Source organism: Pinus tabuliformis, chromosome 8 (genome assembly GCF_031772625.1).
Source record: "Pinus tabuliformis cultivar Carrire ecotype Pingquan chromosome 8, CPIR1, whole genome shotgun sequence".
Classification (NCBI taxonomy): domain Eukaryota; kingdom Viridiplantae; phylum Streptophyta; class Pinopsida; order Pinales; family Pinaceae; genus Pinus; species Pinus tabuliformis.
This window is the reverse complement of record NC_142294.1, coordinates 208,794,309-208,820,184: the sequence shown is the minus strand read 5'-3', so window position 1 is coordinate 208,820,184 and position 25,876 is coordinate 208,794,309. Positions and strand designations below refer to the sequence as shown.

Sequence of the window (25,876 nt, the reverse complement as noted above, 5' to 3'; positions counted from 1 at the left end):
ATTGACCCTGAGACAATAAGACTAGCAAAAGTTTGTTTAAGGTATACATTCTTCAATTTCCAAGGAGAGTATTTCAAACAAACCACTAGTGTCGCCATGAAATCCTCACTTTCACCCATTGGGACCAACCTATTCATGGAAATGTCCGAGAAAAAAGCACTACACACATTTCCCTTAAAACTAAGTTGGTGGAAAATATATGTTGATGACACTAATGTAAAGTGTCCACATGGGGTTATGAGCTAAACATGTTCTTGAATGACCTCAATAGTATCTTTGAAAATGTAAAGTTTAATATGGAAACCAAGGACAATAAAAACATCATTTTCCTGGATGTGCTTCTAAATAGAAATGAAAATAGAACCTTGGGACACCAAGTATACGAAAATATGACACACACTGACAACTATTTGCTTGCTAATTCTCTCCACCGTCTAGAATTGAAGATAGGAGTCCGAAATACCCATGTAACCAATGGCTTAAGAGTTTTCGACAAAGAGCATATGAGTTTTTGACGATGAACCACACTAGTTGGTTCGAAACGCGTCGACAAATGGTATCCATGTGATTTTCGCCGAAAAATCTCTCATAAACTTGATATGGATCACAAAAGCCTAAACTCTATAATAAGATTTATATAATTTGACCAAAATATTCCAATGCTTGGGCTACAAGAAGAAGGACATTAATGGAACCATAAAAAAAAAAGGCCAAAGAGGAAGACCTCCCCCTCTCCCAGCTCACAACCTTGCGAATGGGAAAGAATTCCTACATTACATCTGAAGTGTCAATGATAAAATTACCAAAGTCCTAAAAAGGAAAGACATTGTATCCTCTTTCAAAACTCTTGTTACTGTTTGACAAAATATGAGATCCATCAAAGATAGGATTGGCCACCTCTAACTCAAGGGGATTTATAAGCCGGTTTTCCCTTGTGGGAAATGTTACATTGGAGAGACAGGTAGGTCATTCAAAGTTAGACAAGAAGAGTATGGAGTGGATATAAATAATAGAAGGACTAGATCCTCAACCCTTGTTGAACATTCTTCTAAAACTAAGCACCATATATGATTGGAAAACACATAAATCCTTGCAAAGGAATGTAAAAAATACAAAATAAGATACAAAGAGGCCTTGGAAATAATGAAACACCCAAAATATCTCAATAAGGATGGTGGTCTTGACAGTAGTGGCAATTGGCTCCCCTTACTCATTCAACAACCCTCATAATCTATCATTATCTATCCCCTATGTTATGGTTTGTCCTTCCTTGCCCCCTCATAGGTTCCCTTTTCTCTGTACCCCTCATAATTTTCCTCTTTTCGCATTTCTTCTTTTTTCCTTCTTCCTTTTTTCCCCTCTCTTTATTGTTGTTTCTCTTCTTCCTCCTCCTCTCTTCCCTCTTTTTTCAAATTTTTTTCTTTTCTTTTCTTTTTGTTCTTAATAAATAAACACACATACACACACTACCCCTTTGATATCCTCCTGTATTTTCTTGTCTTTGATCAATCTTCACTTTATACTATTTCCTTTCTCTTTCCACCTTTTCATTTTGAGCTATGTTAGGGTCCCCTTGTTCCTTGGGTTTGTTACGCCTTTGTTTTTGGTTTTGGTTCGGTTCTTGTTTTGTTTTATCGACTTTCTATTTTATTCTACATCGTTCCTTAAATTGTCCCCCTCGCCACTCGCCCCCGCCCAAATTGGTTTCTCCTTTATCTTTTTTTTTTTTTCCTCCTTCTTCTCCCCTCTCCTTCTAGGTGTTCCTCTTCCTCCTCCTCCTCTTTTTTCCTTATTTTCTTCACCCTTATCTCCATCCTTCCTTGCATCTTGTCCACATATATATATATATATATATATATATATATATATATATATATATATATATATATATATATATTCTCCTTGGGCATGACTGGCCACCTTTGTATGCTTGCTTTGATCCCTCTTTCGCATACTTGTTACTTTGTTTCATATCTCAACTCTTCCCTTCACCTTTCTCATTATGGTATTTACCAAGATCTCGTTGTTCTTTGGAATTTGTTGGCCTTTGGTTTTTTACTTATTCTTGTATTGCATTATAGGTTAACAATCTCAATGCTTCTATAGGTAGGTTCTTAGCATCATTTAGGTTTTACATTCCATATTAATAAATGTTGTAATTTATAATAAAAAAATCATATTATAGATTACATGTGTATGTCATTGTTGACATATACATATAGTAATAACACAAACATTATATATGTCTTAATATAATTATAATAAGGTAAATGAATAAACTGTAAATATGATATGTAATTATATTGATTATTATAATATAATTATCACTAGTACTCTATTTATTTATTTACCCTTATCATTTTATTAGCCTTTTTTAAGATTATAACTTTTTATTCTTTCCTTGATTTTCATTCTGCTCCTCTTGTATATATTAGTCCTCTTATGCAACCTTTCACTCGTCCACTCATCCTGATGATGAATCTTGATTTAGATTTGAAGCTTCAATAAAAAAACGATGGAAATTGTGGATTATCATCTAGTTCTAAATTTTAGCACCACTGCCAACCACAATAATCTACAAACAGCAATTATTATTATTTACTTGAGAAATTAGATAAGGAATGTGTTCCAACATATTAATTATGGCCTCATCATCGATTGTGTTATCACATTTATTTGAGTTTTAAATTTTTTAAATGCTCACAATTACAGTGCCAGTGAAATATTTGTAATAAATAGGAAAAAATGATGATAATGAATTATCAACGCTTTTTTGAATTCATAAACTTTTTTGAGGAATACGCTGACAACAGGAGTGTCAGTGTTATCGGGTATTTGCTGATAACTGGAGTATCAACGCCAAACTTAAAATTTCAATTTCAATTTTTGAAATGCATTGACACGTTCCACGTCAGCAAGGAAATAATAATTACCCGGTCATGCCACAATGAATCCTAAGGTGAAAGGTACGTGCTAAAAAGAATGTTTTCTGTCGCAGAAGAGGTATGCAATTGTTTTGAAATCTGTAATAGTCTTGGTTAAAAAAATCCATGTAAATATAAAAATATAAGACCACGGTCATGGGACACGTATTCCAAGCTTAATCGTGGGAAAAACATCTTGGTGTGGATGTTCATTTCGGTTATTATGGCTAAAGGAAATGGCAAAGGCTTTGGAAAGGCAAATGGCATTTTTGGCACATGTATTTATGAAAATAATGGAAATTAGGAGAAAAGGAAGGTGAAAAGTCATAGGTTGCATGTGAGGAGGAAAATGAAGGAAAATAATGGAAATTGAAGAAAATGGAGGCCTCATTGATAAAAATGCTTCTGAGGATCAGTGGGCAGGCTTGGTCAGTGTAGACTTTTGTAAGTTCAGTGTTGGAGTTGTCTAATTATTCTCTCTCTTTCTCTCGGACACTTGGAATTTTCTTGGAGCACTCTAGCTTGGGAGCAAGGAAGGAAAAGCAAACAAAAGGAAAGCAAGGAAAGCAAGGATCAAGCAGCTTCAGCAGGAATACTTGCAGGTAACATATTGCATGTGTGATTTCCTAGCTGGTTTTGACATGCATGGCTTTGAATGTTGGTGTATGGTTTTCTTGTTGTCAGTGGCATGGTTTTTCCAGGTTATGACAGCGATTTTCAGCCTAGCCTTGCCTTTTTCAGGATAGCCCTGATGTGATGGGATTGTTTTCTTGGTTTTGAGCATTGGAATTTTCGGATGGTTTCGGAATCTAGGGCAGAGGTGGTCTTAGGAAAATTCTGAAAGGCCTAGGAATCCCTTGACCGGTTTTGGTGGGATACACGATAAAGCCTGAGGGTGGAGTCTCAGTTTAGGGCATAGTGATTCGGTGTGGATTGCGGTAAAGCCTGAGAAACTGATGTCTTGGTTTGGGGCCTAGTGATCTGGTGTGGATTGAGGTAAAGACTGAGAGGCAAGGAGATGAGAAATTCATCAAGGATAATGATGGAGTCTGGAGGCATTCCTAGCTCGGTTTGGTTTTGTGATCTCAGTGCCAATTTTGGTGAGATCACGGATTGGTGAGGGTGGAGGTGGTTTAACCTCTGGATTACCTTGGTTGTTTTTGGATTCGTTTATCCATGAGATCCCACATTCATGCTTGGAATATGGCGTGGGGGTGACTGGTTGAAAGAAAGATTTGGTTCAACCATGTCTACGGTCAAGTGGTACGTGGAAGTCCCGAACCTGGTTGTATTTGCCTGTGTTTAATAAAATCTAAGTTCTCTTACTTTTGTACTTGTTAATATGTGGCTTTAATGGCTGTTATATCATTGTTATTTTTATGGTTTAATGTTGGTTATAAGCATGGTTATATGACTGGTTATTGCCATGGTTATTTCGTGTATTTACTTGTAACTAAAAGGGTAATGGATGCAAGACTTAATTCATGTCAAAACAATTAAGCGAAGAGGGTGGTGATCCTTCTTGTCCAGTATCATATAAGTTATTAGTCATTTATGCTTTGTCTTGTATTCATTTCATATAGATTACAAGTTTGACAAAATGTCAATCCCGTTTGGGGATGGTCAGGCCTAGTCCTGGAGTTAGTTCTTGATTTGTAAGTCTTGTTATTATGTAAATCATGGATTCTAGAAGTGTCATTGAGTTCTGGGTAATGACCTAGGATTTGGGCCTGAAAAGTGGCTCAAATCTTGGGGATGCTGGCACCAAATAGAGCAAAAAAGTCCCTAGACATTGGCATACCATGTTGTGGGAGTGTCCAGAGCCTTCTCAACACATGCATGCCCATATCATGTGAGCCTCCTGGGGTTAATTGGTCTAAAAACCTCAGTGGGACCTAAGGGATGGTTACCTGAGAGGTTGGGACGGTTCATGGGAGTCCGGTTGCTGATGTGGAAGGTCTATATGGTGTGTTTCCATCAATTCCACTTCCTTAAGGCGACTTAGGAGGTCGAATAATATCATAGTATCTTCTTGTCACATGTTTACACCAGTTGGCCAGTTACTTGGGTAAATGTGGGAGGAGGTAGTTACATAGTGGTATCAGAGCATGGTTCACCCCTCAGACTAGATGGGCGGTGTGTTGGTCATGCATTCATATCGGTTGCATATGTGTTCTTATGCTTGTAGTCCATGTGCTTGTTGCATTGCGTGGTGTTGATCATGGTTGTAGTGATGTCGTCATGTGAAGGTTGATGGTATGGGTCGTCATGTGTATGGTTGTATATGCATATCGATGTCTATATGTTGTTATGCATGCATCAGAATGGTTATGGTTATGCAGGTATGGTAGTTCAAACATGCATTGTGAGGTCATTGTATGCAAATACATAATCATGATGATATTGGTATGTTATGATGCTAATGTGTTGGCTGAGATAAAGCATGAGATGCAGATCATTAAAGTAAAGTTGAAACAATGGACTTCGGGGTAAGAGCAGATCATCATACAGGTTTGTATGGTGAGCATGCAAGTATGTTGGTTAATGTTTGTTATATGCATTAGTGTTATATACATGGTTGTAATTTATTGTTGTTATGGTTACATGCATGGTAGATGTAGGTTTTAACCCTATAAAAAAATTACTTGCAAACGAATTCTTAAAAACAGAAAATAAACAATGGCGAGAGCATAAAACATAAAACATATATGCACATAGATTTTCCCCTAGATCCCAAAACCGGGACTACCAAATTGTTTTTTCACTATATTCCTTTCAATGTTACCACACATATGTATACATGTTGAAGCATTCAGAAACCCCAATCCATTAACCCTGGATTAGAACATAACCACAGTTCCCTTGACTGGATCTACAAGATACCATAGGTAGAAAACCATGATACCCAAAACCATGTGGAAAACCCATGCACAAAACCATAAGCAGGTCTGCCCACCTAATATAGGGTCCAAAAAAAATGGGGGCTACCACCCCCCTCAAACCCTTCGACAGCGGGGACCGCGTGTGGGGCTAGTCGTGGAAAGAATATAACACACACCCAACATTCTCCCACTTGTTTTCTTTCCACATAGGGGGTCACAGGGGAGCTTAGTCATTGGTTCAGCCCTACAATGCCCATTGTTTATCTACACGAAGAAAAACTCTTAGTGCTCACAGACTTCGTCAATGCATCTGCAATATTCTTCAAAGTGTCCACCTTTACTAACAACACCTTTTTGTCCTCAACCATATCCCTGACAAAGTGATACTAAACATAAATGTGCTTTGTCTTTGAATGATAAGCAGGGTTCTTTGCCAAGAAAATAGCACTTTGGCTTTCACAGTCTATCCTTATAGCTCGTTGTACTAACCCTATACTTAAACACAATCTCTACAACCAATCTACTTCCTTGCTTGCATGAGTGGATGCCATGTATTCTTCCTCTATAGTTGAAAGTGCCACTACAGACTGTCTCTTACTCATCCAACTGACTACACCTCCAAATAGGTTAAACACATACTCACTTGTAGATATTCTTTGATTTAGATCTCCAGCCCAGTCTGCATCAACAAAGCTACATATGTCCAAAAATCTGTCCAATCCTGGTCTTCCTTGGTAACACAGTCCATAATCACTAGTGCCACGCAAATACCAGAAAAATTCGCTTCACTGTTGTCTAATGCTCCTTCCCTGGCTTTGACATAAACCTGCTCAATACTCCTACTGCAAGTGAAATGTCTGGTCTAGTATAGACCATTGCATACACCAGGCTACTGATTGCACTTGCGTATGGAACACGGGACATGTCATATTTCTCTTCTTGTGTCTTGGGACATTGTTCAACAAATAACTTTACACCTACAGGAATAGGAACCTTCACCAGTTTACTATCCCGCATTAAACCTCTGCAGTATTTTCTTGACATATTTCCTCTGGATTAACTAGATATTCCTCTTTTCCTGATCTCATTTAATTTCCATGCCCAAAATGTAGTTTGCAACACTGATATCCTTCATATCGAATTTGGAGGAAAATTGGGTCTTCAAATCGTGGACAATTTCTTTGTCATTTCCAATCAGCAACATATCATCCACATAGAAGACTAGATAAATGACATGGTCACCAATTAATTTAAAATACACACAGTGATCTGCTTTGCTTTTGGTGAAGCCAAATCCCCGTATAAATGTATTAAATTTATGATACCACATCCTTGGTGATTGTTTTAACATACAAAGACTTTTTTAACTTTCATACCAGTTCTTTCTTTCCCTTCACCGTAAAGCCTTCAGGTTGCTTCATGTAGATCTCTTCTTCAAGATCCCTGTGAATAAATGTTGTCTTCACATCCATCTGTTCTACCTCAAAATCAAAAGCAATAACAACATATAAAAGTAATCCAATAGAATCTACCTTGGCAACAGGAGAAAAAATATTACCAAAATCGATTCCCAACACCTGGGAATAACATTTTGCTACCAACCAAGCTTTGTATTTCTCCACCTTGCCCTCTGCATTCATCTTCTTCTTAAACACCCATTTGCTTCCAATGGGTTTTCTTCCAGCCAACAACTCCACGAGAACCAAAGCCCCATTTTTGTGCAAAGATGCCATTTCATCAATCATGGCCTATTTCTAGAGTTTTCCATCCTCTGAATCTACTACCACCCTAACAATTCTGGGATCATCATCAGTAATAGATAAGAAAAATTTGAACATAAAGAAAATGGATTGTACCTTTCTGGTTGCCTTCTTTCTCGAACTTATCTTCTCACAGCTGGAGTTTGTGGATCTTCATCTTCTGATTCCTCTTCTATTGTAGAGTTTGATTCTTCCTCCTTTAGCTCAAACTCTATCTTCTCAGGTTCCTTTGGTAGGAATTCATGTTTAATAACATATTTCACCTCTCTAAACACCACATATTAATTGTACACGACCCTCCTTGTTTCTGGGTTCCAAAGCTTATATTCTTTTAAACCATCCTTATACCCAATAAAAATGCACCTTTCAGATTTATTATCCAACTTGGTTCTTTTCTCCTTTGGAACATGTACATATGCATCACAACCAAATACCCTCATATGTGAAAGAGAGGGTTTCTTACCAGTCCATACCTCATGTGGAGACTTATCCTCCAACACTGATGAAGGTGATCTATTAACCAGGTAACATGCAGTCTCCACCACCTCTACCCAGAATTTTTGTCCTAACTCGACAACATTGAGCATGCTTCTTGCCTTTTCCATCAATGTCATGTTCATTCTTTCTACAACTCTGTTTTGCTGAGGTGTGTATGGAGTAGTCTTATGTCGTGCTATTCCACACTTCTTACAGGACTATTAAAATTCCTTCTTGCAGAACTCTCCACCATTATTTGTCCTCAACACCTTTATCTTCTTCTCTGTTTGGTTTTCCACCAGAGCCTTCAATTTTTTAAACTTGTCAAAGACTTCAAATTTTTTCTTGAGGAAATATATCCATGTATTCCTTGAGAGGTCATATATGAATGATACATAGTACATAGAATTACCCAGTAATGGAACCGACAGAGGTCCAAACACATCATTGTGCACAAACTCTAATATCCCTTTCGCCCTCTTAGCACTAGAGGGGAAAGTCACTTTATTCTGCTTCCTATATACACAATGTTCATATAAATCGAAATCCAAAGAGAAATCAGACATACCTTCTATCATACCATTACCACGAAGTATTCGAAGGCCCTTCTCTCCAATATGTCCACGCCTTTGATGCCATAGCATGGTATTTTCTCCAGAAGGTTTTTTGCTCCACTTTCAGGAACCACAAAACTATTGCACTCATCAATAACAATGCTACCCAAAAGATTGTACAGAGTTCCAATTCGAACTCCCTACATCAATACCAGTGCTCCTCGAATGATATTTCAAGTATCTTTCTCGAACACTGTTTTTACACTTGCCTCATCCATCTTGCTTACACAAATCAAATTTTTGGCCAATGCAGGAATATGCAGAACACCCGGAAGTGTTCTAATCCTTCCAACTTACAAATTTAGCTTGAATTTTCCACGTCCGACGATTCTAGCCTTCCTGTCATCCCCTAAGAAGACATCACCACCATCATATTTCTCATACTCATAAAACCACTCTCTACGGGGAGTGAAATGAAAGGATGCACGTGATTCAATCAACCATGCCTCGTGATCTACATGTGTACTTGAAGAAGAAGCCAAGTACACATCCCCACCTTCATCTGAGGTGGTTTTCGCCTCTATAGAAGGAGCATCATCAGATCCCTTTCCTTTCTCGGGAGCTTTAGATCTACAGTCATTTTTGAAGTGTCCTTCCTTTACGCATTTCCATCACACCTTTACAACTTTTCCTAGAGAATCTTTAGATCTCCCTCTATATTTAGATCTCCCACTCGAGGACTTATTTTTGTTTATGTTCTGGAACCCTCCTCGTACAAACACTTCATCTCCATTATGTCCCTCTATATTTTTCTGCCTCATCTTCTTAGAAAACAAGGATGAGACTATTTCATCAAACTTCAAGGTAGTTGTATTACTACCTAATGCAATAACCAGACTATCCCAAGAATATGGTCGAGAACACAACAAAATGATGCACTTATCTTCATTTGAAATTTTAATATCAACATATAACAATTAGCTTACCACAATATTGAAGGTGTTCCGATGCTCTATCACCGAGTCTCCATCATTCATCCTCAGGTTATACAACATTTTCCATAGGAACAGTTTATTCACCAAAGATTTAGATTGGTATAAAGTCCCTAACTTGTCCCACAAAGCCTTTGCCATAGTTTCCCTTTATACATTCAACAATATTGAATCTGAGATACACAACCATATTGTGCTCTTTTCCTTCCAATCCAACTTCGTCCAATATTCATCTGACGTTGTCGTTGGTTTAGTACTCGGATCTACTGTGATCCACTGATCTTTATCCACCAACAGATCCTCCATCTTGAGTTTCCACAACTCAAAACTCTAACCATTAAATTTCTCGATCTTTATCTTTCCACTACTTGCCATCTTCTTTCACCACAAGAAGCGATCCCACAGATCTCCCACTGAACAGGGTCTACCACAAGCCCGGGCAAAACCCCTCAGCAGCAAAGGCGTCCCCTTGAAGCCAAAACAACTATAATACCAATTGTAGGTTTTAACCCTGTATAGAAATTACCTGCAAATAAATTTTTAAAAGCATAAAATAAACAATGACGAGAGCATAAAAAATAAAACAAATAGATTTTCCCCTGGATCCCAAAATCAAGACTACCAGATTGATTTTTCATTAGATTCCTTTCAACGTTACAACACATATATATACATGTCAAAACATTCAGAAACCCCATCCATTAACCCCGGATTAGAACATAACCATAGTTCCCTTGACCAGATCTACAAGATACCATGGGAAAAAAACCATCATGCCTAAAACCATATGCAAAACCCATGCACAAAACAATAGGAAGGTTTGCCCACCTAATATAGGGTCCAAAATTATCTTTTTCCCATGGTGCTGCCCCGGACCCTATAGAGGAGGGATACCACCCCCCTTGTGACCCCCCCCCCCCGCTGCACCTTGCACAACGAAGGGTGGCTGGCCACCCCTCCCCCCCTTGCATGGGGCTAGTCGTAGAAAGAATATAACACACACCCAACAATAGATGCTAGTGAATGAGTGTGGTCATATGCACATGTGTCTTATAGTCATGAATGATATTAACTTGTTGTTACATGCATTATTGTTGTTTTTATATGATAGTTAGCATGATGATTATATTATATGTTGATTGATGAGCATGTTATATCTTAGTTAATGATTACGATTATTACAATAAGATCTTGATGTTATATGTATCATGCTAATTTGGATTGGTCTATGAAAATGGTTAGGGTTATGACATTCAGGTATGGGTCAACTTATTTGTGACATTGTGTTGTACTAATCTAGACTAATCATACATATGTGATTGTTATGCGTGAATGACAATTGTTTATGAGTTTATGATGTGAAAGCGATTAGCTAGTTACTATTATGGATATCATGACCTTATTTATGGTTGAGTTGATATGTTGTGAAGTTATATCGTGCTAAACTAGATTGATTGTGCAAAAAATATAGCCTCCCCTAAGATACATTAAGGTACATGCTTGCTTATGTCATCTACCTTGTGCTTGAATGTTTGATTATGTCATCTATTTGGTGTTTGAGTGTTGGTGTCTATTATGTCGCATATCTGTTGTTGAATGTTGATTAATCGCATGATATGAGTATGTGTTTATAATATTGCATCAAGAAATGATCTCGTTTTGAGATGGTTTTACTCACACATGTGTTGAGATAGTTGACATGTACTTGAGTGTAATAGGTGACAGTTGTAGCATTATGTCTAATGACTATGAGTTGACTATGGATTATGACATGATTGTTAGTCTTGGTAAAGGATGATTTCAAATTGATATATATGATTGTCTTGATATTTGGAACATGTAGTTGACATGTGTGAGTAGTTGTAGGGTAACATGGTTGGCATTAGTATGACAAGGTAACATAACTAGTATGTTGTTATGTTTACTCATGCACTGACGATTATGTGTTTATGGCAGTATGATGCAAGGGATTGCATGGGAAAGAGGCTGCTATGAAATTCTGAAGAAGGCTCAGGTTGAGCTTTCCTTTGGAAGCACTGGGAACCATGGGGATTGAATCATGGTGTATGTGGAGAGTCTTGTGATTTCGATTCTTTGTGCTTTGTTTGCACTTGATTTGCAACTTTGTTTATGTCTAGTATACGACCATACCACTTTGTTCAAGGTGTCATATTGTAATTGGTTTTCATGGTTTTCTTCTTATTTGCATTTTTTTTCTTTCCTTTTATGTTTTGAGGGTCTTGGGAATTGGTTGGGAAAGAAGAAAGTTGATGGAAAGTTGGGAGAGTTGTGTGGAACCTAACAGGTGATATAAGACTCAAATGAAGTCGCTGCATGTATAAGGGCAGTTGAAGGCAAAAGTATGACAACTAGTTGGATTGGTTTGGGCCATTGGGATAATGGACGGTGGCAGGACAACCATGAGGAAGGTAACTGAAAGGGTAAAGTAAATGGATTTGAGGGTTCAAATGCCTTGGCTATGTTGGGAATACTTGTTCTCAATGTTGTGCATGATGTGAACAAATAAAGAGAGTTCTCTTAACCTTGACCTTATGATATCTGGTAATTATGTTGTGATTGTGATTATGTTGATGTTGATGTATATATATGTATACATGTATGTATGTATGTCATATCTGACAGGGTCATCATGGATCATGATTGTGTTTATGCTAATGTTTATATGTATATATATAGGTATATATGTATGTCATTTCCTGACATGATCATGATTGTTTAATGTTGATATTTATATGTATATACATATATTGTTGTTTGATAGGGTCGTTACGAATCATTCTTGTGAAGGAATGATTGCTTACGCAGGTGAATGACATGAATAAGTTCCTAGTTCATAAGGAATTAAGTGGGAAGAGTAGCCCTGACAAATATATGAGGTCAGTATCATGTGGATATGAATTGATATTATGTTATTATATTATGTTTATGTTATGGACATGCTAGACTAAGGGATACATCAACGATGAACCACAGTGGATGGTTCAAAATGCATCGAAAAAATTTCTACAATGTGATTTTTACCAAAAGATGTCTCATAAATCAAAGTAGTGTGGTCCACAACATGTTGGGATGAGCCTGGATGGCAGAGAGACACTAGAAGCAAGGTTGCTTAGTATAGGTAGTATGGTTTTGGATGTGTGGTACTATTGTTGTGCACATGTTGTATATGTTGTACATGTTACATATGTGATGTTGTGCGCATATAGTGTGTGTACATGTTTATGCAACATTATGTACAAGGTGGTATAGATGGTGTTGTGTGAATATTGCATATGCAGTGTTGGGTATAGATGGTGCTATGTACATGTTGGATATGCAGTGTTGTGTAAATATTGTACTGTGCGCATGATGGATATGTGGTGTTGTGCGCATGTTGGATATGTGGTGTTGTGTACATAGGGTGCTATGTACATGTTGTATATGCAGTGTTATGTACATATGGTGTTGTGTGCATGTTGTACATGTGGTGTTATGTACATATGGTGTTGTGTGCATGATTGTACAAGTGGTGATGTGAGCATGTGGTGTCGTGTACATGTGGTGTTGTGTACATGTCGTGCATGTGGCGTCGTGTACATGTGGTGTCATGTACATGTCGTGCACGTGGTGCTGCGTACACGCTGTGCAAGTGGTATTGTGTACATGTTGTACGTGTGGTATTGGTGTACATGTTGCATTGCGAACATGCAGTACTATGTATGTGCATTGTGTAGTCGTGATATCGTGACATGTGTATTCATTGTGTTGTACTTTGTGTATGTATATGTATTGTGTTGTACATCGGGTATAGGTGTATGTATTGTGTTGTGATGTACACCGGATATAGGCGTATGTATTGTAATGTGTTGTACACTAGGTGTAGGTGTATGTGTGGTATGTCAGGTGTAGGTGCATGTATTCCATGGTGTTGTATGTCGTGTGTGGTTGTATATGTGTGATGCACGCTATGTGTATGTGGACATGGTTGAGGAGAAGGCACTGGGTGTTTATCAGGTGCAGCAACTGATCCAGAGCACGTACTGAATAAGGACAAAGGTAGAAGCTAAGGATTGATTAAAGGCTAAGTATTTGTATTTTATTTCAGTTATGTTATGCATGTGATTTATGATTCTGGTCTATGGCGATTACATGTGATCTATGATTCTGGTTTATGATGGTTACATGTGATTTATGATTTTGATATATGATGGTTGTGTTTTGAGCTAACTTAATGTGCTATGTTTAAACATGATGATTTGGTCAAAGATGCTAGTTTGACTTGTTGTGACAGGAAACAAACAGAATTACAAGTGTACCTTGTTGACGGGCCACAAATGAGGTATGATTTGAAGTTATTTCAATTTATTTGAATGTAATGGAAATTTTGTGCTTAGTATAGGAAAGCATGAAATGCCTGGTTGGCTGGTTGGAACTAATGGCAAGCATTAGCAACAACAGCAAAGGAATTAGAGCAGGCATTGGTATGCTGGTAAAGTACTTCAGGAGCAGGGCCAATGTGGGACATTGGTACCCAATAGTGTCCATTGATGGCAATGAGCATGCTATGATCGATATGATGGTTTTGAGGCAGGTATATGCCTTGGTTGTCTGACCTTCCAATGCGAGGAAGCCTTGCCAAGGGATGGATTGCCCCAGATAGGGGATGTCGAGGAACTTGGAAGGTGAGTCACTACACGGAAGGGGGTGACCAGATTGCCCGAGGGATTATGTAGTAGAGAAGGGAAGGTCAGGAATGGATTTGTTTTGGTCATTAGCATTGCTAGATGGAACCAAATGCACATTGGGAGTGCGCCCTGGAACAATGAGTCAATAACTGTTCACTAAGAGGACAAGTGATTATAACGTTGGACATTAAGTGCAACTTGGACTTTGCAGTGGATTATGGACTTCTTGGGAAGGAGGTGAATCCTGATATTACTTTTAGGGTGGAGGTGTAAGCCTTTGGATTCCCTTATTGCGGATGTATGCATTGTATCCTTTTATTTGTTGGTTGAGAAAATGTGCATATGTGTATATGTGTGTTTTATTGTAATTACTATATCGAGCTGGATTTATAAAGCTCCATGGATAGTATGATTATTTGTTGGGTGAAGAAAATGTGTATGTGTGTATGTGGTTATTATTGTAAATACTGTAATGAGTTGTGTTATAAAGCTCCAGTAAACGATATGTTTGTCGTGTTTTAGCAAATCATCATTGTAAATACTACAACGAGCTATGTTATAAAGCTCCATGGGTAGTATGTTTTGTTTTCAGTTGTCTTGTGGGTTATAGGTGTCATTGAACACCGAGGACGGTGTTCCCACAAGGGGGAGGGTTCTGTAACAACCCTGGTTAAAAAAATCCAGGTAAACATAAAAATATAAGCCACAGTCATGGGACACGTATTCCAATATGAATGGTGGGCAAAACATCCTAGTGCATGTGTTCATTTTGGTTATTATGGCTAAAGGAAATTGGCAAAGGCTTTGGAAAGGAAATTGGCATTTTTGGCACATTTATTTATGAAAATAACGGAAATTAGGAGAAAATGAAGGTGAAAGGTCACAGGTTGCATGTGAGGAGGAAAATGAAGGAAAATAATGGAAATTGAAGAAAACAAAGGCCTCATTGATAAAAAGGCTTATGAGGATCAGTGGGTAGGCTTAGTCAGTGTATACTTTTGTCAGCTTAGTGTTGGAGCTCTCTCATTATTCTCCCTCTCTCTCTCTCTCTCTCTCTCTCACTCTTGGGCACTTAGAGTTTCCTTGGAGTACTCTAGCGTGAGAACAAGGAAGGAAAAGCAAACAAAAGGAAAGGAAGGAAAGCAAGGATCAAGCAAGGAAGAGCAAGATCAAGCAACTTCAACAGGAATACTTGCAGGTAACATATTGCATGTGTGATTTCCTAGCTGGTTTTGACATGCATGGCTTTACATGTTTGTGTATGGTTCTCTTGTTTTCGATGGCATGGTTTTGTCGGGTTACAACAGTGGTTTTCAGCCAAGCCTTGCCTTTTTTCGGATAGCCATGATGTGATGGGATTGTTTTCTTAGTTTTTAGCTTTGGAATTGTTGGATGGTTTAAGAATCTGGGGAAGAGGTGGTCTTAGGAAAATTCCCAAAGGCCTAGGAATCCCTTAACCGGTTTTGGCGGGATACATGGTAAAGCCTGAGGGTGGAGTCTCATTTTAGGGCCTAGTGATCTGGTGTGGATATCGATAAAGTCTGAGAGACTGGTGTCTTAGTTTAGGGCTTAGTGATCCAGTGTGAATTGTGGTAAATTTTGAGAGAGAAGGAGACGAAAAATTCCTCAAGGATAGTAATGGAGTCCAGAGGTATTCCTAGCTCGGTTTGGTTTTGTGATCTTGGTGCCGGTTTTGGTGAGATCATGGTTTGGTGAGGGTGGAGGTGGTTTAACCTCTGGATTCCCTTGGTTGTTTTTGGATTGGCTTATCCATGAGATCCCACATTCATGCTTGGAATATGACACGGGGGCAACTGGATGAAAGAAATATTTCATTTAGCCATGTCTACGATTGGGTGGTAGGTGGAAGTCCTGAACCTGATCAGATTTGCCTATGTTTAATAAAAGCTAAGTTCTCTTGCTTTTGTACTTGTTAATATGCGGCTTTAATGGTTGTTATCTCATTGTTATTTTTATGGTTTAACGTTAGTTATAAGCATGGTTAAATGACTGATTATTGTCATGGTTATTTCATGTATTTACTTGTAACTAAAAGGGTAATGGATGTAAGACCTAATTCATGTCAAAATAGTTAAGGGAAGAGGTTGGTGATCCTTCTTGTCAAGTCTCATATGAGTTCTCAATCATTTATGCTTTGTCTTGTATTCATTTCCTGTAGATTGCATTGATGCCAAGTGTTTGACAAAATGTTAGTCCCGATTGGGGATGGTCAAGCTTAGTCCTGGAGTTAGTTTTTGATTTGTAAGTCTTGTTATTATGTAAATCATGGATTTTGAAAGTGTCATTGAGTTATAGGTAGTGACCTCGGATCTGGTCCTGAAAAGTGGCTCAAATCTCAGGGACGTTGGCACAACATTGAGTAGAAAAGTCCTTGGATGCTGGCATACCATGTTGTGGGAGTTTCCAAGGGTTAATTGGTCTAAAAAACTTAGTGGGACCCAGGGGATGGTTCCCTGAGAGTTTGGGATGGTTCTTGGGAGTCCTGCTACTAATGTGGAAGGTCTGTATGGTGTGTTTCTGTCGGTTCCACTTCCTTAAGGTGACTTAGGAGGTCGAATCATATCATAGTAACTTCTCATCACATGTTTACCCTGGTTGGCTGGTTACTTGGGTAGATGTGGGAGGAGGAAGTTACAAAATCATCGAAGGGTTAAGTCATAGTTTTACCTGTCAATCAATTATTTAACACACATGCCTCAAACGTCATTGTTTTCCTCGCATAGTAATTTCCCCATTTCAATTGTAAACTTTTTGTTATCTTTTATCATTGGAAAGCGTTCAATTCACGCTATTCGATGGAGATACAAGATTGAATCTTGGTCTCTCTTCTGTGAAATTGCCAGACTATAAAGATAATGGGGAAAAGAGGGAGGTTAAACAGAAATGAACCAAAAGGTCCCGACCTTCTGGAGATTTACCCAGATATTCAGCAGCATTTTCAATAGACTAGGTCGGAGGAATTTTTCCTACGATGCAACGATTTCCATGACGAGGTTGCTTGAGCATTTGCCCAGAGTTTTGATGTTCAACGTGTGGAAGTTTGGAGGGATTCGTTCTAGGTGACAGAGGAGCTGGTCGCAGAGGTCACAACTCTAGCTACAAATGGAGAAAGGGTCTTTAGGAGCCATGTTTTAGCTAGGATTGATGTCCCGTTCTTCCTGGAGGTCAAGTTCAAAGAAAGAAATTGGAAGATAGGGGTGTAGAGGTCTTGGTTGGAAGAAAAATGGCATGGGCTGTTGCAAATTACCTAGTTTTATTTCACATGTGAACCACGTTTTAACTGGGTAAACTTATATCATTTCCATTTCTTAACTTATCTAGCAGGACATGTGAGAATGAATGCATGTTATTTTTGGTTAGAAAGTATCAAACACATGGCTACTCGGTTTCGGGCCAGAACAAACCCATCTCCACACTTCATTTATCACAAAGCTTTAATTAAGTTATTAATTGAAAATCAGTTGCTGGAAGAACATGGAACCATTTTCTGTTGTGGGGAGGGTTTCAACCCCAACCCCCTAAGTCTATAGGAGGGAGGAAAAAGGGTACCAAACAAGTAAAAAACCCTTAGGAAATAACCTCTTCTTAGGGCACCCCCACTGTGCAAACCAAAAGTCGAAATAAGGAAAACAAACCCTCACCTTCTATTCCTAAAATACCAAAGGTCTATTCTAGAAGTGATAAGCTTCAGAAAATACAGTCTACTGAAGATCCTCCTACTGTGAGTTTCCCTCATGCTGAAAATCCACCTACTGAAGGTTCCCCTGCAGAAAGCCAACCACCAAAGCAAACCAAAGGAAAGAGGGCTGAGCCTGAACCCCATGATGAAGAAGTCCCAGTTGAAAAGGAACCCACCTTGTTTGAAATGTTCAAAGGGGGTAAAAGACCTCACACCAGGCCCTTAAACAAATTGAGACTGAATATAAAGTTGAAGCAAAACCCTGACCTTGCCAAAGAGGTCATAGACGTGGACAATGTTCCACTAAAGGACCTAATTATAAACAAAGGGAAAGCTACAAATTCAAAGGGGTCAAAGAAAACAAAAACAACCAAGAAGAAAATCCCCATGGAAACCAAACAAAGTAAGAGACAGAGGATGGATAAGGTGGATGTCTTATTGGAAGCAACCAATACGCTCAACTGAGAGACTAGTATCCACCTTTTTGAGTTTTGATATTTCACTATGACAGTGAAATTTTAATCAAGCATTTGTTAGCGTACAAGCACAGAAAGGCATAAAGGAGCGTTGATATTTTCATTATCAACACATTTTGCAGAGAAGCGCTGCCATTGTCATTATCAGCGCATTTCGGAAGAACAATCTTAAAGAAACGCTGACAGTTGCCAGTCAACGAAAACATCAGTTCCTACTGCTAAAAGGTTGATAGCGATGTTATCACCGAATTACGACAGGGATGACCGAGAAGGCAAGATCCAAAACCGAAGTTCGTTTTTGAAGGATGATAATGCCTAATCTACAATGAGGGAAGCATAACCATGATACATTTTCTCAGCACCATTTTCACCATAGATTTCAACGAGTTGTTTTGATTTGAAAAAACTTGATAATGTTTAAAGATATTTTCCTTTGCATGTACCTAAGAGATTTATACTGCTATTGTTGGATTACTGTAATTATTTATGAGCTACAAACCTATTTCAATTATTGTATTATCTATATAAGCAAAGACTATAGAAAAAGAAAGGGTTGGAGTTATTTGAGATATATCATCCCTTGTGTATTATTGAGCAGATCTTAATGAAAATAGTCTTCATGAGCAGTTTACAGAAATTCTTGTGTTATGATTCCCTGTCTGTCTTTTCTTCGTTTTATATTTCCTCATGTCTGAAATACTAAGTGTTTGAAATTGGGATTTATGTGTTTATGCTCCCTTTTCTTTATTATCAGTCATTTAATAAATGTTGTTCACTTAACCATTGCACTAATTTCCTTCATTTTCTTCCAAATTCCTTAAAGTGTCAAAGGAATTATCACTACCCTGTTTTTGTGTTTTGCTCATTGAAACTATAATTATATAAAGCCTGATTGAGTCAGACTCCATGCCCAATGGTAGTATTTTCACACAATTGAACCAAACTCAGTCATTCTTCGATAAATCTGGCCATAGGACTCAATTGCAAACCTTCTGCTACAATGACCTTGAGTATTTAAGTTTAGGGAGAGATCCCTCTCCAAATTGAAGGGCCAACTTTTAACCTCAAAGAGGTTCGAGGTTACCTTAGAGTTTTTCCTGCAGCCAAGGTTTTCTCTAAGAGATAACAAATTGTATATTACTCTTTATACAAATTAGAAAAATGATCAAAGGAAACTTCTTTAATTTGATTGTAAGAGGTCAAAGAAATACCCTCCACCAAGGATATTTTGTTGACATTGTTCCTCCACACACATTGTTTGGCATGTTTGTGGAAGAAATTTATATTTTTGTTCCCCACCTTCAGCCATATACTTCTAGACTTAAAAGCCTCCAGAGTTCCTTCTCATTCTCAATTCAGTTTGTAGTTTTTGAAAGTTTGTCTTCTCTTCCATAAGAAGATGCTAGGCAATGGATTGTTGCTCCAAATTTTCCCACATGTCTTTGAGTTGGAGTTTTAAGGTGAGGATGAATTCCTTCTCTTTTTCTTGATTATTTTTAGCCCAACTTCTAATACCTTGTATAAATCTTTTTAATTCTTTCTCCCAAACATATAGCGACAAACCATCCACCTATTGCCCCCATACGCTTATGACAATATCTACAAAGTTATGCTTCCTAAACTAAATAGGATTGTATTAGAATGGGAGTGGGCCATAGTTTTTTTACGAGGACAAAGAAAGGGGAATATGCCTATGGTTAGAACTTACCCAAGGGAGAATTTGAGAGAGGGGTGTGACATTTTCATCAAGCAGAGAACTCTAAACAAGGAATCTGTCAAGTCTTGCTAAAATGTGGGTAGGACCAAGACACTTGTTTAACTGGGTGAACATTCCCTAAATTGGCTTAAGATCATCTAGGTCAAAGGTGAGATAAGGTCTTCCATGTTTTCTCTAAACGAACCCCTTATAGATGACCTCCCTTTCTTTTCCCAACCATGAATAGTAGTATTAAAGCCTCCTACAAAAATATTGTTATGCTCCGAGATCATGTCCTTTAAGCATAGGAGAGAATTGTAACAAACGATCTTATCTAGATAAGAATTTGACATGTATATATTAAAAAAATTGATGGTCTCACCTAACAGAATACTTTCCAACAAATGAGCTTATTTGGATAAGAATTTGGCATGTATATATTAAAAAAATTGATGGTCTCACATGAAAGAATACAAACTAATCTTAATGCAATCCAATGAGCTAAAGGCAATTCCCAGATGAATTGAAAGTGTGATGTTGACCACATTGTACGTAAACCTCTCGCTGCTCCTCTTGAACCATTTGCTTTTTCCATACTATTTTTCTAGATTGTGTCTTTTTTTTAGGGAAACTTTTTCCTCCATTTTAGTCTCCTATATTAGAAGAATATTGAGGTTCTCATCTTTGATTAGATTATATATTATTTTCCATTTTTCATCACTTCCCAAGCCCTTGCAATTCTAGGAGCTCCTCCCACATGAATTTTACCTAATTGTTATCAATAAATATCTTATTTTTTTGGGGATACAAAGCCGGGTAGAGAGGGAGTTAACGATCCATCTTAACCACTTGGTTTACCCTTTGTTAGGTCCCTATATTACTAGTGTAACCGCTTATTGTTATTAGTGCAATCCCCTTATTTTATTATTGTGCCCATATAGTCCCCATGTTGTTATTATTATTCCCCATAGAAGCCCACTATTGTTACTGTTGTGCCCCTACAATATTATTGTTATGTAGGCTTTGATTGTATTGGGACCCCTTAGACTCCTATATATAGAAAGGAGGCCTTGTCATTTGTATCATCCAAGAATTGTTCATTTATGTAACATAAAGGAGGTTGCCCCCTCGAAGAGGCTGATTTTGAAGTCATTAATCTATCTTTTCTATATTTTTGTGAGCTAGTTTCATAACATTTGGTATCAGAGCCTTTGGATTCTAGGGTTTCACTGCTCCAAACAGGTCATCGTAGAATTTTCGTTATAAATTTTGTCTACGAAGTTTCAGAAGCTAAAAAAAAACCATTTGAGCCGAAACCAGTCTAAACCTCGGGTCTGAATTTCAAATTTTGTTTCGCTATATTTTCGAAGATATGCTCTGAGGAAGTTAGGGTTTTTGTAAGCTCTAAAATTCCATCTGAAACGGGTCATTGTGGACTTTTCGCTATAATTTTTTTCTACGAAGGTTCAGACACTGAAATTAAAACCCATTTGAGGCGAGATCTTAATGAAACTTGGGTCCGAATTTCAGATCTTGTTTCACTATATTTTCGAAGATATGGTCCAAGACATTTAGGGTTTTTGCAGGCTCCCGAATTACATCCCAAATAGGTGACCTTGGGAAAATCATCATAACTTTCTCTTTGAGCATCAGATTGAAATTTCATAAAAAGTTATAGAAATAGGATGGCCTGTAGTTTTCTGTGTATTCGTTTAAGGTCCTAAGGCCGAAACAGTGACACATGGCACTTCATACAAGTTCGCTCTACTGAACTAGTCTATAATTAGGTCATCGTGGGAGATTTGGCATAAATCTTCCTTGGAGAATCCAATCTTGATCAGACTTGTGGAGTTGGAAAGAGGACTCAGAGGGCTACCGCAAAACACAATTTCAAACTTTGGAGATCTGAAATTACATAGATACAACAAATTCAATATCAAGCTCCTACAAAGTGGAAAAAGATGTGTAGTTTTTTTTAAATTTTGTATAAGTTTGGTTTGAAAAATTAGTTTGAAGGAATTCAAAGGGCATAATGAAGCATAATTATCATTAATTGATGCCCCGAAGAAAGAAAATGGAAACCCCTAGTAAGCAACCCGAAAGCTCTAGCATGACTCATGACGAAGAGGAAGAAATGCAACATGATATATCAAAATTACGAGACTAAGTGCAACAAAATTCACTCTCACAAAAAGTAACAAAAGCTAAGATGGATGGTTTAAAGAAATGTGTGGAAGCTAAGATGGATGGCGTGGAAGCTAATATGGATGGTTTAAAGAAAGGCGTGGAAGCTAAGATGAATGACGTGGAAGCTAAGATGAATGACGTGGAAGCTAAGATGGATGGTGTAGAAGAAAAACTTAAAGGCAACATGGAAGATTTGAAGACAAATTTGACAAAGTTGATACAAGAAATGCTTACTAATGGCGAAAGGGTAGTAAATGAAACTCATGATGAGAACAAAATAAATGTTAATCATGATTTTATAGACTCTAACGTTGGATTGAAGACCCACCATGTTCCAAAGATTGATATGAGGAAGTTTGATGGCAAGGATCCCGTAACATGGGTACTACAGATGGAGCTATATTTCGATCTGCATAATGTGCAAAACACGCAAAAGGTATGCATTGCAACTTTATATTTGGAACCAAATCAGTTTGTATGGTATTGATGACTTTGCTCTCGTAAAAAAATTATCACTTGGAAAATATTTACGGAATAAATGATAGCACATTGTGAGGATACAAAACGCAACACCTTTTTTAGCCAATTGATAAATCTCAAACAAAAGGGTTCAATGATGGAGCACATTGAGGACTTCCAAAAATTGAATATAAGGGTAAAAGATATTCCAGAGGAGCATAAGATTGATGTGTTCATAGGGACTTTAAAGGATAACATCCAACAAGAGGTTCCCAAAGATATTCCAGAGGAGCATAAGATTGATGTGTTCATAGGGACTTTAAAGGATAACATCCAACAAGAGGTTCACCTTTGGGAACCTGATTCATTGGACAATGCATTCAGGTTGGCAAGAAAAATGGAAAGCAAAATTATGGCAACAAGGAAGCCTACCACTCACAAATACAAAGATGGAAGTGTTGTTGCCCCTAGCCTTCCACAACCTACAAGGTTGACACCACAACAATTAGAAGAAAAATTAGCAAAAGGGCTTTGTTACAGTTGTGATAACAAATACACTAAAGGTCATAAGTGTGATGAGAAGATATTATTTTACATAGATTGTGAAGAGGAGGAAGAAAAGGAACAAGAAATGTCAAAAGAAAATGATATACACCAAGAACAAACCCTAGAGAAAGAAGAAATGAATTCGACCATATCTTGTAATGCATTGGCCGAAATGACCACTCCTCAAACTATCGAGATAGAATGACATATCAAGAAGAAAAAAGTAGTAGTGTTGATTGATTCGGGCAATACCCATAATTTTGTTCATTATAAGATAGCCAAGGAATTGAATTGCTTTCTATATCCAGCACCAGAATGTCAAGTGACGGTTGCAATTGGAGGAACCATAAATTGCTCTGGAAAGTGCCATAATATCAAGCTATCAATGGGATAATATGTATTGAATAGCCCAATGATGTCCATTCCAATGGGTGGTGTTGATGTTGTACTAGGAGTCCAATGGCTACAATCCTTGGGTACAATAGCTTTTAATTTTCAAGAACTTTTCATGATTTTTTTTTGGAAGGAAAGGAAGTTGAATTAAGGGGTATCACAGGGAAATAGGGAATATAATAAGCTATAACGGAATGACAAAGCTTCTAAAGAAAGAAAAATGAGGCGTAATTGCACAATTATGTTCGCTAGAGGTTCCCACATCGAAATCATCTATTTTTCCAGATCTCTAAAAAGCCCTAGACAATCATTCCAAGGTATTTGAGACTCCCAAAGGCATCCTACCTATTCGTGATCATGATCATGTTATTCATTTGATTCTATGAAGTGTTCCTCCAAACATCAGGCCTTACAGATATCCTTATGCCCAAAAGAGTGAAATTGAACGTATAGTTGCATAAATGTTAGAGGTTGGTATAATTCAACCTAGTCAAAGTTCTTTCTTTGCTCCAGTAGTGTTGGTGCACAAGAAAGATGGATCATGGCGCATGTATCCGGATTATAGGGAGCTCAATAAGCTCACTATTAAAGATAAATTTCTCATTCATGTCATTGATGAATTATTGGATGAATTGCATGGATCAATTTACTTCACCAAGTTGGATCTTCGTTTAGGATATCATCAAATCAGGATGAAGACTAAAGACATTCTGAAAACAACATTTAGAACTCATGAGGGTCATTATGAACTTTTGGTCATGCCTTTTGGCCTTACCAATGCACCTTCTACATTTCAAGGTTTAATGAATTCCATTTTCAAACCCTTTCTTAGAAAATTTGTGTTAGTATTTTTTTATGATATACTAATTTACATAAAGTCTTGGAAGGATCATGTACAACATGTTGATAGGGTGCTCAAACTATTGGAGGAGAAACAATTATATGCAAAAAGCTCCAAATGTTTCTTTGGAGTAAAAGAGGTGGAATATTTTGGTACTTAGTTAGCTCATAGCTCATCTTATCATTCTCAATCTGATGGGCAAACAGAGATAGTGAACAAATGTTTGGAATGATATCTCCGTTGCTTTTTATCTGATAAACAGACACAATGGGTCAAGTGGTTGCCTCTGGCTGAATGGTGGTATAACACTTCCTTTCATACTGCAACAAAAATGACCCCATTTATGGCACTTTATGGATATCATCCACCGTCCATCACATCATCTTTAAAAAAAAAATTCTAAGGTTCAAGCAGTGCAAGATCACATCGAGCATCAACAAGAAGTTCTCAAACTCTTAAAGGATAACCTCACTTTGGTGCAGAATAGAATGAAACAATAGGCAGATCAACATCGCAGTGAAAGAAGCTTTGATGTAGGTGACTGGGTATTTCTACGACTACAACCATACAAACAAATGTCCCTCACGCAAGCTAAGAAGGATAGTAAATCATCACCAAAGTATTATGGTCTGTACAAGGTGTTACAAAAGATTGGTACTATGGCATACAAATTGGAGCTTCCTGCATCTTCCTGAGTGCACCCAGTTTTCCATGTTTCATGCTTAAAGAAGGCTATAGGTGAGAAGATCCCAATTCAAACAATATTGCCAGAACTTGAAGAGTATCTCATCAAGTGGAAGAACTTACCCGCTGAATATTCCACATGGGAAGATGAGAATTTTATACAGAAGCATCCAAAACTACTCAAGCGTTGAGGACAACACTTTTTGAAGGAGAGGGGCATGTTAGGTCCCTATACTACTAATGTAACCCCTTATTGTTATTAGTGCAACCCCCTTATTGTATTATTGTGCCGATATAGTCCCCATGTTGTTATTATTATGCCCCATAGAAGCCCACTATTGTTATTGTTGTGCCGCTACAATATTATTGTTATGTAGGCTCTGATTGTATTGTGACCTCTTAAACTCCTGTATATAGAAAGGAGGTCTTGTCATTTGTATCATCTAAGAATTGTTCATTTGTGTAATGTAAAGGAGGTTGCCCCCTCAAAGACGCTGATTTTGAAGTCGTTAATCTATCTTTTCTATCTTTTTGTGAGCTGGTTTCATAACACCCTTACACCAATAACTCATCATAGTAAGGCTGGAAGGATAGGCGTCTTGTTGGAGTTTGGGACCCTG

The 25,876-nt window shown here is 37.7% G+C and overlaps 1 protein-coding gene across 3 annotated transcripts in view; it reads left to right on the top strand.

Annotated features, from left to right (window-relative positions):
• LOC149234872 (uncharacterized) overlaps positions 1-25,876 on the top strand; it is a 408,823-nt gene that overhangs the window by 228,724 nt on the left and 154,223 nt on the right. The window lies entirely within an intron of this gene.